The sequence below is a fragment of the Dreissena polymorpha genome, chromosome 4 (assembly GCF_020536995.1).
Source record: "Dreissena polymorpha isolate Duluth1 chromosome 4, UMN_Dpol_1.0, whole genome shotgun sequence".
Taxonomy (NCBI): domain Eukaryota; kingdom Metazoa; phylum Mollusca; class Bivalvia; order Myida; family Dreissenidae; genus Dreissena; species Dreissena polymorpha.
The window spans coordinates 123,519,358-123,529,188 of record NC_068358.1 but is presented as its reverse complement, the minus strand read 5'-3'; positions in this window follow the sequence as shown (position 1 = coordinate 123,529,188).

Sequence of the window (9,831 nt, the reverse complement as noted above, 5' to 3'; positions counted from 1 at the left end):
GAATTATGTCTCTTTGAATTTAAAAATAAAGGTGAAAAACTGCATGGTAAGGTGATTAAGTCAACATTTTTCATCCGATTCTTTCCAAACTTACAGTGTCTTCATATCAATGAGCATTTTTACCTCATTTAAAATGAGAAACATCGGGACAATAAGTCCAGAATTTTTTTCTATTAAATTTGACAAAATAAACAATTTCCACTTGTTTAAAAGATTTAACAACTTTCGTCTGAATCATTCCAAACTTGTTAAGTGTTTTTATATCAGTATTACTCGAACCCTATTGAAAATGAATGAATATCGGAGCAATAAATCTATATGATCTTTTACTGAATTTCAAAGTATTTTGAAATGCAGCTTCTTTATGCAATTTAAAGTTTTCATTCAATTTGTTTTTTCAAACTTTAACAGTGTTTTCATATCAATGAGTACTCAACTCCTATCGTAAATGAGCAACGTAAGAATAAGTTCAGAATCACAGTTCTGTTCCATTAATGAAAACTGCACACGGATGCCAGTTAAAAAAGGAAACCAATGTAAATAAAATGAACTATGAAATATTTGGGGGTTACAACACAAAATCATAGATAATGGTTATTTGGGGGTTATAACACAACATCATAAATAATGGTTATTTGGGGGTTATAACACAAAATTATAGATAATGGTTATACCAGTATCTTTTTTCTATTTTGTTTAAAATAATCGGCCAATATATTAATATTTACAGTAGAAAAAAAAATCGTTCCATGTAACTTCATTGAGTGCCTTTTACATTTAAATTCCCGACGCCCTTTGATGCTTTGCATCAATACTTATCTTGTTCAGCATATGTTTTATTGTTTGTTGTGATTATGCCAAAACTATTCTATGCCGTATCGGATGGTTTATGCGCACGAACGGTCCAAAACTTTCCTAAACCGTCCCGGACAGTTTATAAACCGTCCGGGACCTTTAACAAACTGTCCGAAACGGTTGATAAACCGTCCGATACGGTTTAGACTAGTTTTGGATCATTTCGTACACCATAAAAATAAGACGCTCATCGGGTTTGTCGTTCTGTCGTTCTGGCGGGTTTGAAAGGTAAGCACACAGACACGCGACAAAAAAAAATTGTGCCCGCCAACACGTCAATTATGACATGTGTCGTTGGTTTGTGCTGGTGAGTTTTAAGGGCGCCAAACAATACAACACACGATTACCAGGAATCAACCACTATATTCCAAGGGTGCAGAATCGACGGGGTTTCCCGAGTTTTACACACGGGCTGGACAGAATGTAAACACACCGTTAAGAACTTTATTTTTGCAAATATCTCGAGTTATTGAAATACATTTGCAAAAATATCAAGTGCATAGACACTTGTTTTGCAGTTTGTGCCGATATCTTAACGTATAAGAATAAACCCTTGCATACGTCTGAAATAATTGACAAAATTTCACGTTGCGTGAATCATAATCATTAACTGCACTAATTGAAATTCTAAAGAAACATAATTATAAAAAGTTATTTGAAATAAAGCACACTTACCGTCGTGTATACATCCATTAAATTAAAAGAGAAACCAAACAAAGTCACGTGATCCTGCACCCTTATTCCTGCATCTTGATTTTAAATTTACATACACAAGTAAACAAGTAAACAGCTCCTTTAAGCGTCTGTGCAGGGTCTGAAGACGTATACGTTCGGAGTAGACAATTAATACATGTACTATGTTATACATAACAAATACCACGATGTACACTGCGTCTATGGAACATGTTTATTGTAATTGTTATAATTACTTTGCGGTAAATTGCTCATAGCAAACATAAATACTCATTCATTTTAATATGACTATGAGTTCAGAAACACTTGAAATTGAGCGACACGCTAAAACCACAGGTGGAAGTAACGTACCCTGGATATTTTTTATTTATTTATTTTTTAGGAGCGCAATATATTCAAATAAATATATAAAATCATGTTTAATGAGAAAAAAATTGACAAAGAGCCATGAAAAAAAAATCCCCACCCTCTGATATTGGAATCATAACAAGGTCATTAACTAGAATTTATCATAGACCTGTCTTCGCTGGCCGCAAAAATGTCAAAAGTAGCTTTAATCAAACGCATCCATTGATCCTCCTATGGGCAATTGGACAACCTTTCAAAAAAAGTTAACTTCAAAAATATCTGTCCAGCCGTTAACTCACAGTCGGTCAAAAAACCGAGCAATATTTCGAGTCCGTTTGTCAACCCGAATAAATCTTCGACAGACTTTCAAACAATATTTTTGAGTTTTTGCCCCTTAATCGATAGCTCGCGTCCTATTCCTTTGAAACAACGAAGCGTGTCAAATAATGCATGCATATGCAACCATATTTTTGACATTTTTGCGGCCCGCGAAGACAGGTCTATAATAAAGTCTAGTTAATGACCTTGTTATGATTCCAATATCAGAGGGTGGGGATTTTTTTTCATGGCTCTTTGTCAATTTTTTTCTTATTAAACATGATTTTATATATTTATTTGAATATATTGGGCTCCTAAAAAATATATATATGAAAAATACTATCCTGGGTACGTTACTTCCACCTGTGGCTAAAACTGGGGTACACATGAAAAGGCAACAAAAGACATGTCTCGAAAATGACAAACGATCCTTTGCAATGACCAATGATAATCGAGAAAGGCCAGCGGCAATGGCCGAAGCAAATAAAGGGTTCCGTAAAAATAATGTATGTTGTATGCTTGTTTAGAGTTTAGAGTTTAGGCTCTATGATAATTTATACATGTATATAACATCGAAATACGCCGAAGCAGTGTAAGTTCGAGCCTTCATATAAAACATAGGCACCATTCGACAGTTATAAAATGGTTAACACAACTATTTACAAATGTAAAAAAAATATTTGTATAAAACAAGATTCGCTAGCATGTGAACATATACGTGGCTCAAACAAAAACACACAATAATTTACTCGGACGAATAAATAAAAAGTCCGAAAAGCTGTGCATTAACAAGCCTTGCTGATCGTACCCGGTACGTTTGGAAGCAATAACACTGTGTTTGACCAGTCCATTCAAATTCAATACACTCAGAAAGTTATGTCTCACATCAGAAAGAATATAACGGTAGCATCCATGTTTGAAAACCGACGAGAGCAATTCAGAAAACACTAAAAATGCACTGATGACTAGTAAAGTTGTGATTCAGCCATGCCGAGCCTTGGCCGAACGAATAATTATGTGTGTTTTCAGGCAACGTTCTAAAACCAGAACAGATAGGAATCTAGCTTTTTTTAAGTCTTGCGATAAAATTAAATCAAAACCACAACTCCTAAATGCCAAAACTGTTAACATTGAATTGTACTTAACAACAATACAAATCTGACGATTTAATCGACGGAAGAATATGGTCTCTAAAACTTTTAAAGAAATAGGACGATCACTGGGTTGGGTCGGGTAACCCCAAAAACACACAGTATTACCATTTGGCCTTACATGTATCGGCTTAAATAAGTGCCAGTGTGCTGGGCGGCGGTCCCTGGCGGCTCTGGAGACTTCCGCTGTCGCTTCTGCCGCTGTTGGAGGTCTGGGAAGTCGCCCCCTGCACGTGGATCAGGTCCTTCTTCGGCCGCTTCCCCCCTTAAAGTACTTGAAGGTCCGCCATACAGCAAGCAACGCCAGAACCCCGCCGGCCCCGGACAGCCCCGACACCACCATCAACACTATATTCGTACTGGAATCTACAAGAGGAGTTGTAACAGTAGTCGTGGTAGTAACTGTCGTCTCCCAGTACTTGAGTATGAATCCGTAACGCTCGAACGAGTTATCAGACCTCAGTATGACGGTTATCGCCTCGGCGGATGTGTGCGTCGTCGGGGAGACGTCAGTTCCGGTCCGGAACGGGCAGTATGTTGATACAAGCTTGTTCTCACAAATGTAACTGCCTGCAAAATACAGAGCATGAATACGGATTTTATATCGAATACGTTTCAAGAAGATGAAAAACACGCTTGGCATCTGTTAATGATTTCAGAAAATACAACGATGACTTAATAAGGCGTAAAATTTGATATGTAGCTCACAATCAAAATATTTCAGAATGATTGTGTCGTTCAAACTGTTTTCATTTAATTAAAACAAGTGTATAGGTGTTGATAAAGACTTTCTATTTAGTGAGGATGGGAATAGTGCAATAACTTCCGACAAATTATCGCGTTGTCTTATGCATAGCAAGTTGCATTATCTATGAAATTGGTTATACTTAAGACAATTTAGTATTCGAATGTTGTTAAATCTATGACTGTTGGTATTCCACTTTCGCCTCTTAACCCACATCGTTCTTAATGGACAACACTCAAATGTTGTTGATCTAATTCTAGGGGAACAGCTTATTTTTATATCAAATAGCACAGACTATAAAATACACAACTCTGTTGTTGATCTTCAAGGTACTTTTATGGCACTTGACATTTCTGTGAATGGATATAATAATAATAATAATAATAATAATAATAATAATATAGAGGATATTTGTTGGATTCGGTGGATTATCGATATTAATTCACGAGTGATCATAGAAAATAATATTTTCACGAGTGGCGCAGCCACGAGTGAAAATATATATTTTATATGATCACGAGTGAATTAAAATCGATAATCCACCGAACCCAACAAATTTTCTTTTTATTTTATGCTTTTTTTTCACAGTTTATATACATTGTTAAAGGGTTTAACTAAAGAATTTCGCTTGGAAAATGACGTCATTTCGTCAAAAAAATGACGTCATTTAACATAAACAGTGAAAATTATCGATAATTTTCACTGATAATTTTCATTGTTTGAAACAGTGAAATTATCAGTTTTAATTCACTGATATTTCTCTATAAACCACCGGAAAGCATAAAATAAAAAAGCTTTATTTACAGAAGGTTACACATAAAGACAATGACACATTATACATATTATGCAAATGAATCAATACTTTTTTACAATGTGGCCTTCTTACACTAACATACACAAATAGGTCTATAACAAGTAAAACATTTAAACAATATTTTCTTACACCAATACATAACACACATTTTGCCCTTTAGACAGACACACATGAAATATCATTGATTAGAAAAAAAGACAACAACAACATATGACAAATAGGTCTATAATAAGTATAACGTTCAAACAATATTTTCTTACACCCATACATAACACACATAGATAGACACACATGAAATATTATTGATTATAATAATAATAATAATAAAAGCTTTATTAACAGAAGATTACACATAATAAAAACTTTATTAACAGAATATTACACATAAAGACAATGACGCATTATACATATTATGCAGATGAATCAATACTTTTTTACAATGTGGCCTTCTTACACTAACATACACAAATAGGTCTATAACAAGTAAAACATTTAAACAATTTTTTTTTACACCAATACATAACACACATTTTGCCTTTTAGACAGACACACATGAAATATCATTGATTAGAAAAAAAGACAACAACAACATATGACATATTATTGATTAGAAAATAGATGTGCTTTATATTGCCTTTTAAAAGCAGAGAAAGAGCATGCCATTCTTATTCCAATCGGTATACTGTTCCAAATATCCATGCTATGGTATAAAAAAGCTCGTTTCTTATAACCTGTATTTGCTTTGGTATTAAAAATATCGCTATGGGTGGCAGATCTTAAGTTATATTTTTGATTTTGAGAAAAAGTTATAATATTATTTAAATATTCTGGAGTCTGATTGTTGACACATTTATATATCAAGATTGCCGTGTGGTATTTACATCTATTATTAAACGAGAGCCAATTAAGCTGTAAAAACAATTCTTTGGATGGTGTTCTATTTGGCTTTTGCAGTATGACTTTCGCTGCGCGTTTTTGTAAAATATTCACTTTTTTTAAATTGGTTTTATTAGCGTTGCCCCAGATCGTACAACAGTAATCGAAACATGTTAGTATGTATGAATTATGAAATAATTTCTTCATATCAAAAGTGAGATAATTTGATATCTTTTTTAGTAGAGTTATTTTACTGCTTATTTTAGAGCATGTTTTATCAATGTGTACTTTCCATTGCAGATGTTTGTCAATATAAAGACCTAAAATGTTATGACTAGTGACTTTTTCAATAGCATTATTATCTATTTTTAGATCAAGGTTGATATTCTTAATTTTTTGTTTTGATCCAATAAGCATGCATTTTGATTTATTAGGGTTTATCATCATGTTATTGAGGGTGCACCATTTTTGTATGGAATAAATATCATTTTGTAAGTTAGTTTGAATTTCTGAAGGATTGGCCCCTGTAGCATGTAGTGTCGAGTCATCAGCATACAAGTCTATGTCTGATTGGTTTAGTAATAACCCAATATCATTTATATAAATTAGAAACAAGAGAGGGCCCAAAATAGAACCTTGAGGGACACCACTCTTTATAGTAAGAGGGGTAGAAAAACTAGTTCCTAGCTTAACGCATTGTTGTCTTTGACTAAGATAAGAATGAAAAAGAGACAAGGTACCATCCGAAAAGTGATGAAGTTTTAGTTTGTATAACAGAATTTCATGATCTACTAAATCAAAAGCTTTTTTCATGTCAATAAAAACAGAACAAATACAATTACCGTAATCTACATCTTTGAGCCACTCATCAATAAGTCGAATCAGTGCTGTTTGGCAAGAATGATTTTCTCTAAAGCCTGACTGATGTTTATTCAACACATTTGTTATTCGAAAGAATTTTTTCAATTCGTTTGAGAGATGTCTTTCGAATATTTTGGATATAGTTGGCAAAATTGAAATCGGACGATAATTATTACAGTCCTCTCTGTCTGAGTCTTTATATATTGGTAGAACATACGCTTGTTTTAACAAATCGGGGAAAATTCCTGTACGAATACAATTATTAATTATCGAGGTAATTGGTAAAACAATATGCTCTCCACAGAATTTAATAATGTTTGCACTGATCCCGTCGAGTCCCGTAGCCTTGTTAACATTTAAATTGCCATTTATTATACTTACTTCGAGAGGGGTAATGTAATTTATAGAAAATTCATGCTGTTTTAAAGATTTGTCGAGATATAACTTCAAATAAGCAAAGTTTTCTTCGTGAAATTTAAGCTTATCAACAATATTTGATATGTTTGTAAAATGCTCATTTAAGGCAATTAGGATCCTACTTTTGTCCTCAACATACACACCGTTCACTAAAATTTTATTTGGCAAATTTACTCCGCAGTTTTGATCATTGTCATTATTAGATATCATTTTCAAATTTTTCCAAATATTTGTCGTACTAGTACCATTTTTAACAGCATTGTTGTAATATTCTTTCTTGCTTTTGCGAATTAATGCCGTAGTTTTATCTCGTAACAGTTTATAATTGCCCCAGTCTTTAATTTTGTGGAAGTGATCTCTATCGCACATACTTTTAATAACTTCTTTGTTTATCCATTTTGGCATATGTGTGCTTTTTATTCTCTTTTGCTTGTAAGGGGCGTGCTTTTCTAAAACGTTATTTAAAATTCTATATAAAGATTGAAGGGACATATTTGGATCGTGAACAGTTTCAATTAAGTTTAGTTGCGAAATTGATAGATCAAATTGGAAATCAGATATTGAAAACTTTTTAAAGCATCTATATCTTATATTCGAGTGAGTGCCTTGTTTCGAGATTTTATAGTTAATTTTCCTTGTCATGCATACCGGATAGTGGTCGCTTATAGATATTTGTGGACATAAGCAGTACTTACTCTGGCAGTTCGATTAGTATATATTAATAAATTATTGAAGACGATTTATCTGTGACTGTGGTTGGTGTGTTAATAAGTTGCAAGAGGCCATGCTTTAATACCGTTTTTGACCACATTTTGCATTCATAGGACTTGCTGTCAGCAAAGTATTTAAAATTGAAATCACCTAATATGTGATACTCAACGTTTAAACCCTCAAACTTCACAAGTAACGCATTACATTTTTCTATCCATTTTTGCGTCTCATTAGGTGGACGATAGATAAAATTTAACAGAAAAGATTTTGTGTTTTTACAATGCTTACTTTATATGGGCCAAATACAGACTCAGCTTCCTTTTTGACTGATATCTTTGAACTTATTGAATGACTTGAAAATGAAGCCTTTATTGTATTTCGGTTGTACGCGGGAGACGTTTAAACCAGACAAGGAAGTACCGATATATTGTACACACAAGCTACATAAGTTTATGTATGACGCTAAGTGTCCTTACACCGACAAAACAGAGAAATCTAAGCATACGGACCTGATGTTAATCTGTGTCTGTAAAATACTGCGTATAATGGGAATTTGTCAATTTCGCGACCCGCCCATAACACTTCATTTGTGTCGTTAATAATTTTCCACTGCTTATAATATTCAATATAATATTTAATTTATTTTGTTGGTAATTAATTCGTAACGCTTCTCATAATTTACTTTGTTACGTTACAAATACCTCACCCTAATTAATTAGATTTTTTTATATTGTATGATATGAAAAATATATTAGTTACATAAACAAATTTATAATGAATGGTCTAAAATATGATTTTAAAATGTCTAATCACAAGACATGAAAATGCACAACATAAAAGAAATAAATGCATAACATGTAAAACATCAGAACGTGATATACTAATGTTCGAAGACAACACTATAGATAAACTATACACGATATCCATTCCACAAAATATGAGAACTGAAAACGTACATGGAATCGATGTACAGTATGATACGACTATCACAATGATATTTATGCCCCCCTTCGAAGAAGAGGGGGTATATTATTTTGCTCATGTCGGTCCGTATGTCCGTATGTCCGTCCACCCGATGGTTTCCGGATGATAAGTCAAAAGCGCTTAGGCCTAGGATCATGAAACTTCATAGGTACATTGATCATGACTCGCAGATGACCCCTATTGATTTTGAAGTCACTAGATCAAAGGTCAAGGTCACGGTGACCCGAAATAGTAAAATGGTTTCCGGATGATAAATCAAGAACGCTTATGCCTAGGATCATGAAACTTCATATGTACATTGATCATGACTCGCAGATGACCCCTATTGATTTTCAGGTCACTAGGTCAAAGGTCAAGGTCACGGTGACCCGAAACAGCAAAATGGTTTCCGGATAACTCAAGAACGCTCATGCCTAGGATCATGAAACTTCATAGGTACATTGATCATGACTCGCAGATGACCCCTAATAATTTTCAAGTCACTAGGTCAAAGGTCAAAGTTACGGTGACTCAACTTAGAAAAATGTTTTCTGGATGATAACTCAAGAACGCTTACGTCTAGGATCATGAAACTTCATAGGTACATTGATCATGACTCGCAGATGAACCCTATTGACTTCCAGGTTACTAGGTCGAAGGTCACAGTGACTTGACACAGTAAAATAGTTTCCGGATGATAACACACGAAAGCTTACACCTCGGATCATGAAACTTCATAGGTACATTGATCATGACTCGCAGATGACCCCTAATTATTTGCTGGTCACTAGGTCAAAGGTCAATGTCACAGTGCAAAAAACATATTCACACAATGGCTGCCACTACAACTGACAGTCCATATGGGGGGATGCATGTTTTACAAAGAGCCCTTGTTTTGTTTGTTTTGATATTCGAACGACCAGTAGTCCCCAATAATGGTTACCCAATCCTGCATACAACGATACAATCTTACAAACAACAATTAAACCATGCAAACAACAATACAATCTTAATCTCATCACCTTTACCCGCATTTTTTTTAGGTTAGTTTGAATATTCCCAGTCCAATATTTACATAT